Genomic DNA, 10,229 nt, shown 5'->3' on the forward strand with positions numbered 1-10,229 from the left:
AAAGATGGAATGCAACACTATTAAATAGGAGAAAATAAAAAATACTTACTGCATGTCATCAAGCTCTACAACAATATAGATTGACTTCTTGCCATTCTTAGAGAATTCAACTATGTCCCCTTTGGCAGTAATAAGACCCATAACATCTACATTTACAATTCAGACATAAAAGAAAATATAATCTACTAAAATATATAGTAAACTAAAAAATATTAAGAAAATTAAGTTAACAAATATGACAGAATGAGTTACCTATCAAGTGGGATTGTGGATTCTGTTGAGAGAGAATGAGTTCATTTGGCACAAAATGAAACATATTAGTAGGGAAATTAATATCCTCCACGCGGCGTAGCTGAGTCTCCCTCTTAAAATATATACGAAGAGAATGAGTAGTGGGCTTATATTTTTGATCATTAATAGCAAGGGAGAAGTTTGATATGGAGTAGAGACTTCCATCAATAATGTGGTTCTCAAAAAGCCTTCTATGGGGTTCCTAATGGAGCACTGGATTCGATGACCCTGAAATATGTTGACTGAAAGCTTAGTGACTTGTTCTAAATGTTGTTGAAATTATTTTGCATAATTAAAAAATTTATAAAAATAATAATATCAATTACCAGTTGGTCCATAACAATAAACTCAAGCATTGGTTTCCTGTATTTGTCTTCAACAGCAGATAATGACCATATCTTAATCACTCTAACCTTGATTCGCCAATTCTGCTGGTCAGAGGATACATCAAGATCCTAAAGCATATGGATGGAAGTTGCCATAAGTGGTGAAATGACGAAAATTTTTATGAAAGAAAAATGATGTATAGAGTAAACAATGTTCAGAAAGTAAGAATAAGCTCTAAATCAGCTATGGATCAACTGGAGAAGCTAAGGAAATAAGATTATTTATAGATACAACTACTGCACTTAAATATCAATAAACCTTAAGATTTAAACAATATATTTAACACAGATACAAAGATAAAAAAATAAAAACAATGTGACACATCTAATAAAGGTCACGTTAACAGTGAAAATCAGGGAATTAAGCCTCTGAACACATGACCATTTATGACATAGTTGGTCACCATAGCAGAATGACATTACTTCTCTGATAGGAATAAGATATAAAGTAATCATAGCATGAAAAGAAAAAGGAAAAGAACTTAAATTGTTAAAGCTGATAAGGGTAAAAAAAGGTAACATCTAGGAGAAAAATTATAACCTCACCACATAGGTAATAACTAAATGTATCATTACAGAACAACAAAAGATATATTCTATCTCTGAAAATGAAGAAATACAACATTAGCAAACGTGAAAAAGCATGCAATTAAGTGTAGCAGACAGCCAATGAGAAAGATATATTCAACTTGTATGAAAAAAATAATGATAACTATGCATTATAAGGTGAAAACAAATAAAAATTTACTGAAAATGTAAACTTTCAAGAACAAATTCATTGGCTCCATAAAAAAAATTACATTTAAGATATAAGTTATGCATAAAGAAAATAGTAAAATTCGTTGCATATAATTCTTTAATAGAAAATTTGAATATTAAAATGGAAATGGAATTCAATTTTAATTAATTCATAATTAATTATGAACCACTTATAGAAAAACATTATGATATGATATGGAGCATAGATATGCATGCTTTTGCTTATAATTCACATTATGATCATAATTTGAACTTCTAGACTATAAAAAATTGGGTTCCCTGAACTATTTAACTAAAATTTACTATAATTAACTTGTTTATAGGATCATATGTAAGACAAAAAGCTTTAACAATTCCTATATAAATAGAATTGGAACATCAGTGAGCTTTCTAAAGCTTTAACTTGTTATCAGGACATGAGTGAACTTCCAATGAATGTTTGTTAATAATTTTTTAACGGAAGTCAGGATAAATAGAATTTAACAGAAAAAAAATTAAAATCAGACCAAATCAAGTTTTGTATAGTCACGAAAAAAATCAAGCTTTGTATAATTCACTGATACTTGGATTATATCATATTTAAAATAGTTGAGTAAATAATACTGCAAATAAAATGTTATTATATCTATTTGATATCATGAACATGCATAATACTTAGACCTAAGATAAATACTTGATTCTGAAAAACGTGAAATGTACTAATAGAAAAAAGGCAAAACTTCTTATCCTTTATGGCACTCAATGTGAAACTATTGGTGAATTGTCTGTTATAGCAGATAAACATTATGTTAAGTTTAGAAATTTTTACTGGTCAGAACCCCAATTGGTTAGAAGCACATCAGAAAAGGTGATGATTAGCATAGAGCAGTGCAAAAATCAGTTGAATTTGAAAAGGTTGGAAAGTTCAACAACAGAGCAAGGTAAGATTTATGAATAAATAAATGTTAACAAAAGATAACATTAATTAATAAAAAAGGATTTAAAAATATTGACGCATAAATATAATGAACTCTAATATGTCATCTAAAAATGTTGTATTAAGAATTTACTCATGTAATAGTAATAGTTAGAGTTATTTGTGATGTGAAAAATATATCAACTATAAAAACTGCTATCTAAAAATAAATACACTTTATTAAGAAAAGAAAAAATATAGAGTGAACTTATTAGAGTTCCAACTTGAATCTGTAACCAAAATTATGTTTCGGATAAAATCAAGGTGAGTTTCTCATAATGAAAAACATAGAGAGCTCACGAAAAAAATACATAGTTAGATCAAATTAATACAACTGCTAAATTAACATGAAACTGCATTACATGAATAGAAAGTTAAGAACATATTCAACTGGAGAAAAACCATTGGACATTGATAAGAAACAAAATAAACATCTCCAAATAGTACAAAAAAAAAGATACATCAAGTTCTAGTAAAAATCAAAGGCATATAATATTAATTGACATCGTAGTCTCATCAATGGATGAGACACTAAAACGCAAGACGCTGCCTTCCACCAGCTTATGATTCCTGCAAAACTTGCGCCATCCTTTTGTGAGAAACACCTCGTTGGGCCTAATATCACGCCATCGAAGCTTCATCCTTATAGACGGACCAGTCAGTTGAATAACATTTACAAAATCCAATTTTCTAGAAAATGCTCTGACAGCAAACCTGGCAGGAAGAAGCTGAAAATATACGAACATGATTAAATCAAAATTTAGCAAAAAAAATCAATATGCACTAATGATGAGAGTATATAAATGGATAAATGGATAGAAAACAATACCATTGCATAATGTTTAGATTGAAATGGAGATAGGACCTTAACTATTGAATACACAACCGGAGAAACAATCGAGGACGGAAGGGGAGGGGGAGGAAGAGGAAATTCATTCGGTGGGTTGGGGTTATGTGCAAGAACAAAATCACTGACTGAGTTCGAGATGTCATTGCCAATAGCGAAAGAATAATCATCATGAGAAAGGGGATGCGTCCTCATAACAGAATGACATCTAGTCTTGTAAAGATCAAGAGAAAAATTAGACTGCTTCTCGTTATGAATAAAAGGAAAATGAAGAGGTTCTTGATGGAATTGTGTTGGGATATTACTGTAGTGAGCTCTGTCAAAAAAGTTGTCATTGGCAAATGATGGAACATGAGTTGTGTTAAGAATTTGTGGTGTGCTTTGAAGTTGAAGACAAATGTCTAATGGGACTACACTATTATTATTATCAGATGGAAGGAGGTTTGTAGAGTTAACAGTATAAAATGATTCATTGATGGAATAAGGCTGAGGACTTTTATATGATAAATCTTTAACATGGACAGAGCTCAAGAGAGAAGATTCTTTAGATATATCAATGACACTATCAAACCCTACAGTGGGTTTAATATCTAGTGAAACCTTGAAAGGAGGAGATGAAAACTCCTTAACCTTCATGTTATGATCAATGACTTCATTAATTATGAAGTGGTTAGAACCTACATAAGAAACCTTAAGCCAACCACCAAGTTTAAGGCCATAGAAGGATGAAAAATTCCGAAAACCATTAACAATAATGCCCGTTCGGGGGCCTTTCTCAATCAGAACTTGCAACTCATTGCCAGCACAATCAGCAAACGTTAACAATGAAGCGAGCTCATCATGAAATCTCCTGTAAAAATTGCTTGGAAGCTCACCCATGTCCTGAGAACAAACATTCGAAAATACAGAACAGAAAATAAGCATTTGATACAAAAAAAATGACGCTCATAATAAATCTTGTTTAATAAATTTAAATGTTTGAAATAATAAACGATAACATGAACCAAAATCCATACCATCTCAGAAGAAACCTCAAGAAAAAATGAACGCCCTTGGGTTGTATCAGGAATAAGAGCCATTAGTTGATAGCAGCTAAAGGAAAGATATGTTATCAGGAATGAAAGTGCTAGAATGAGTTTGAAAATGGAGTATGTGATCAATGTACCATATGTTGAAATATATAGAACACGGTTCAGGATAATTATGAGGGGTATAAACAAACAAAAAAATAATGTTTGATTAGAGGTATAAGGATAAGGATATAAGGCTTTTAAGTTAAATTAGATGTATGGAAGAAGTAAAAATGACACTGAACAATTTAGTTAAACCAAGTGGATGGCTGAACATCTGAACAAAACAGAGATAATGGTTGGTTAGAGGTGAATGAATCATTAGTATCCTGACTGGTGACAGAAAATGATGAAAGATGTGGCAGATGGATTTCGTGTATAACTGGAGATGATGATTTTTCTAAGGAATCAATGTATAAAGAAAAGTAACACATCATGCATAACCCATCAGATGAGATTTGAAAGTTCAAACTAAATAGAATGTATTAATGCATGTATGATTTCACATAACATAAGAATGTTGTATACATTTAAATGTCATGAAGAATGGCATGTCGTATGGAACCCCATATGAAGGGTTTATGGATTTGCATGTCAACAACATAGGCACCCCATCTGAGAGCCTTGACAGGCTGGAATTCCACTAAGTTGAAAGCCTCTATTAGAAGAATAATATTTGATTAATGGTTGCGACAATTAATGAATGTTAAATAAGATAAGTTCTGGCTGTTTTTTTGTCTCCCTAGCATTACTCTTTTTGGTGCAACGTAAAGCAAATAATAAATGTAGGGCAAAGTACTAAATTAGTCCTCTATATTTGGGCGTAATCCTGTTTTTGTCCTTAAGGTTTAAAGTGTTCTATTTGAATTCAAAAATTTTTTATTTAGCTTCAATTTAGTCCCATCGTGAGGTCAAAGATAAATAATTAACGAAATGTCATACATGACAGCAGTATAAGAACAAGGTCGATAATTTGGAGAATAGGTACAAGCTCCAGAGACACAAAATCAACTGTGGATGCATCAATACATGTATTTAACATTTTTTTTAGTTTTATAGAAAATATTTCATTTTAATTATAAGAAAAATAATAAATAAATGTATTGATGCATCCATGGTTGATTTTGTGTCTCTGGAATTTGTACTTATTCTTTAGATTATCGACCTTGTTCTTATACTACTGTCATGTAGAACATTTTGTTAATTATTTATCTTGGACCTCCGGTGGGACTAAATTAAAGCTAAATGAAATTTTTTTGGATTCAAATAGAACACTTTAAACCTTAAAAGACTAAAATAAAATTATATCTAAACGAGAGGACCAATTTAATAATTTACTGGTAAATGTATTCCATCGCGAAATTTACCTCAATTTCAGCGCACAAATTTGATGGACGTTTTTTTTTCCTTTTCGGTATTTTTCAAGATTTCTATGTGTTTTCCCTATCAGTATCTTTCACCTTATTTCAAAAATAGAAAACCACAAAAAAGGGTATGAAAATTACTTTTTTTTAGTGGCCCACTTAATAAGATCCCAGCCACTTAATTATCAATTGACAATTTGATATCTGAGATGATTTGGTAAAGTTTTTCAAGAATGTATTTATATTTTTTAAAAAGTATAAATATTTTTTGTATTTGATAAATTAAAAAATTTATATATTTTTAAAAGTATTCAAAGAAAATTTTTTTAAAATTGATTTATATTTATTAAAATTAATAAATTTAATATAATTTTATATATTAATTAATATTTAAATTTAATTCTTACATTAATATTTATTATAGTATTTTAAATTTTAAAATTTATTTATTAAATATATTTTTTATTATTTGTACTTATTAAAAATTATTTTTTATTTAATTTATCAAATATAAATATTACAACTTTAAAAAAAATTATCCTTTAAAAATTAACTTTTATAAACTACTTCAAAAAAGTAGAAACTTTTTCAAACCAAGGCATAATCTTTCCCGTTCATGCTTGAAAAATTAAGCATGTCATTTTTAACAAGAGGTCTAAATACTCACCAAGTTAAAAGTTTCTTCGTTATCATCTTTCCGTATGATTTATCATATGTCACCACTTGTTTGATAAGAATAAGGAATATTGATTCTTTTCGGTTAATTATTCTTGTACCAAATTAAGAGGTTTAGGACTTATATTTCGATCAAATTCGGTGTCTTAGAAAATTTGACAATGCAAGCATATATATTAGAGGTATAAACAAGTGGCCTTCATTTCTAGTGACCAATAATTAACATACAACAAAGAAGCTAAGAACATATCATATCATATATATAACTACTAGATGAATACACTGGTTATCAAATCAAAAAAATATTTTTAAGCATATATTCTCTCTAAGATGCAAGGCCAAAGAAAGATAATAGATAGAATACAATGCAAATTGCAACTGGAAAGTGGAAAGGTACGAAGAAAATTCAGAGAACGAACCATGCATGCGTGCATTATAATTCTGACTATATGCAAATGGGAAATTAAAATTCAACAAATAAATATAAGTGTATAAAATAAAGCTTTTGGCACGTGGTCAAGCATCAACGTAACTATTGATGGTCTTAATCCATGCATGGAGGTCATGTCTCTCTATTTGTCGTTATATGCCCAATTTCAAGTTTCATATATGATTTTTATCATACTTTCCCTTAATTTAATTATATATAAAATATACATGATAGTTTTCTATGATAGGTTTTCATTCGATTTTTTCTTCCTTCAAAATTTTCATATAGTTACATTTTTTATGTTACTGATCATATATGACCAATGGAGTCCAACTTTTGGAATATGTGACGTAAGTGTGATGACTAATTAAGTAAAGTTTGATATTTGTTTGTACACAATTTATCAGTAACTAAAAGGATTATCCAAAGCATTTTATTAAATATTTTGAGTTTCATATTATTAAGTGCATAGCTAGTGTTTATATACATAATAAGAGCAACTATAAACAACCAACTTGTAAGTAATATATAGTTAATATTAATTAATTTTTTATCGTAAAATTATTTTTTAAAAATTTAAATTTCATAAATTAAAATAAAAATTTAAGATTTAGAATTGCTTTGTTAGATAAAAAATTAATTTCTAATTATTAAACTCATATAAAAAAAGTTTTTGGTAAGTTATTAACTTTTCAGGCTCCGTAACAAGAAATTATATATTTTGTTAATTATAAAGAGAATCTCTCGCATAAATTATTTTAAATGGATAAAAATCATTTTTTGATACTTTTAATTTTTTTTAGTGGTTTAATAAAGTTTCTATTAAACTTAAGTTGATCTAGGCCATACGCAGACTTACATCAAGATAACAGTAAAATAAATTTTTAGTTATTTAGGATATTCTCTAATTTCACAAATTAAAAATTAATTTATTAAAAATTTAAATTTTATTTAAAAATTTATTATTAATTAATAAATTATTATACATATAACATAAAATATAAATTACTAATATTTATTTAAATATGATCCTTTGACCAACTAAATCAATTCGATCAATAGAATAGGTAAACATATGTTTTATTGGTGAAATAAATAAAGCATGAGAATATATATTTCTCTATATTATTTGATATTCCATGGCCATAACAATGCCAAATCAGCACTAATAATATACCCTACACAACGCATTCTTCGCCACTTGTACGTGCTTGGTGAAGAGTCAAATCAACTTCCACAATATTGAAAAGTTCTAATTGGCTGCTTATGGGACAGCCTCCAAAAATTAAAGTCAAATGACACCTCCCACATATTTCCATGGTTTAGCTCATCAAATCAACAAAATAATACTTTATTGTTATTATTATTATATGATTCTAACTTGTGAACCAATTAGAAAAGTATTACAAATAGTGACTTTGAAATATCAACACGTAAACTGCATGCTTTACAGTTATAAGTTCCAACAACCAACATCTCCTTCTTCGCTCTATATAAAGAAGCTACGTTTAGGACATCAAACACAACATTTTCAAATCAACCTCTAAACATATACATTAAACCTCATCAAATACGTCTTAGATTTTAACCATTACTTTTTCTTACAAAACATTATTGGCCATAAAGTTCAATGGCAGCAATGCGTTTGCTCTTCAATTTTCTCATTGTTCCCTTCTTTCTATCACTTTTGTTTACGCCTATTCTTCAAATGATGTTAAACATTGGTGTAGCCAAACCCAAACCTCAACCATGTGAGTATTTCTTGAGCAACAACCTAATACCAAACAAACCTATTAACCAAAAAAGTGACTTTCTCAAGATTTCATTACAACTTGCTCAAGAGAGAGCACTCTTAGGCCATGCAAACACTGTTTCACTTGGCACAAAGTGCGCAACCAACTTGAAAGAGTTGCATGGAATGATTGTGTTGACCTCTATCAACAAACCATTCAAAAGCTCAACAAAACCCTAGATCCTAACACCAAGTGCTCCAAAGTTGATGCTCAAACATGGCTTAGCACTGCTCTCACAAACCTTGAGACATGCAAAGCTGGCTTCTATGAACTTGGTGTTCAAGACTATGTCCTTCCTCTAATGTCCACAATGTTACTAAGTTGCTAAGCAACACTTTGGCTCTTAACAACAATGGTGAATCTCATCAAGAGCCAAGTTACAAAAATGGATTCCCAACATGGGTCAAGCCTGGTGATAGAAATTGCTACAAGCATCTTCTCCAGCTTCTCAAGCTAATGTAGTGGTGGCCAAAGACGGATCGGAAAATACACAACAGTTATGGCAGCCATAAATGCAGCACCAAAGAGTAGCAGTGGAAGGTATGTGATATATGTGAAGGCCGGGATTTACAACGAGCAAGTAGAGATAAAGGCAAATAATATAATGTTAGTGGGAGATGGTATTGGAAAAACCATAATCACGGGCAGCCAAAGTGTGGGAGGAGGCACCACAACCTTCCGTTCCGCCACCGTTGGTAAGTAGAAGAATATCATTACTCCAATCATCTTTGTTTTTCTTTCCTTTACTTTGGACAATACTAAACTTTGTTTTAATTTTGACAGCTGTAACTGGAGATGGATTTATTGGTCAAGGCATGACATTTAGGAACACAGCAGGTGCAGCAAATCATCAAGCTGTTGCATTGCGTTCAGGATCAGACTTATCAGTTTCTATCAATGCAGTTTCGAAGGTTATCAAGACACATTATATGTTTATTCTGATAGACAATTCTACAAAGAATGTGATATTTATGGCACTGTTGACTTTATCTTTGGTAATGCTGCTGTTGTCTTCCAAAACTGTAATCTATATGCAAGAAACCTCCAAACAAAATTAACACCATCACTGCACAAGGAAGAACCGATCCAAACCAAAACACCGGCATTTCCATTCACAATTGTGTGGTTACAGCTGCATCGGATTTGAAAGCAGTGCAGAGCTCAGTTAAAACTTATCTTGGAAGGCCATGGCAACAATATTCAAGAACAGTTTTCATGAAGAGTTCTCTTGACAGCTTGATTGATCCAGCAGGTTGGTTGGAATGGAATGGTAACTTTGCATTAACCACATTGTATTATGGAGAGTACATGAACACTGGACTTGGATCTTCAACCGCAATAGAGTTAAATGGGGAGGTATCATGTATAACCAATGCTGCTGAAGCTTCAAATTCAGCGTTGCAAAATTCATTGCTGGCAACTCATGGCTACCATCCACCCGTGTTCCTTTCACGGCTGGTCTTTAAATATTTTTTTTTCTTATATATCTCTTCATTATTTTATTATTTTTTATTGTTTCGTTAATATACATTGATTTCTAAATATTGTACAAGCAAATACATTAGGAAATACTTTCACTTCATTGTAAATTGTTTTCATTATTTGTTATAGATTTTGTTTAAGGTATACACCACAATAATTCCTTGTGTAAAGTTGTTA

General features: G+C 30.3%; 1 pseudogene; it reads left to right on the forward strand.

The window, feature by feature from the left end:
• The first annotated feature begins 8,407 nt into the window (after nt 1-8,407).
• On the forward strand, nt 8,408-10,036 carry LOC112730536 (pectinesterase 2-like; annotated as a pseudogene).
• Nucleotides 10,037-10,229: the final 193 nt, after the last annotated feature.

This window comes from Arachis hypogaea, chromosome 12 (assembly GCF_003086295.3).
Source record: "Arachis hypogaea cultivar Tifrunner chromosome 12, arahy.Tifrunner.gnm2.J5K5, whole genome shotgun sequence".
Taxonomy (NCBI): Eukaryota; Viridiplantae; Streptophyta; class Magnoliopsida; order Fabales; family Fabaceae; genus Arachis; species Arachis hypogaea.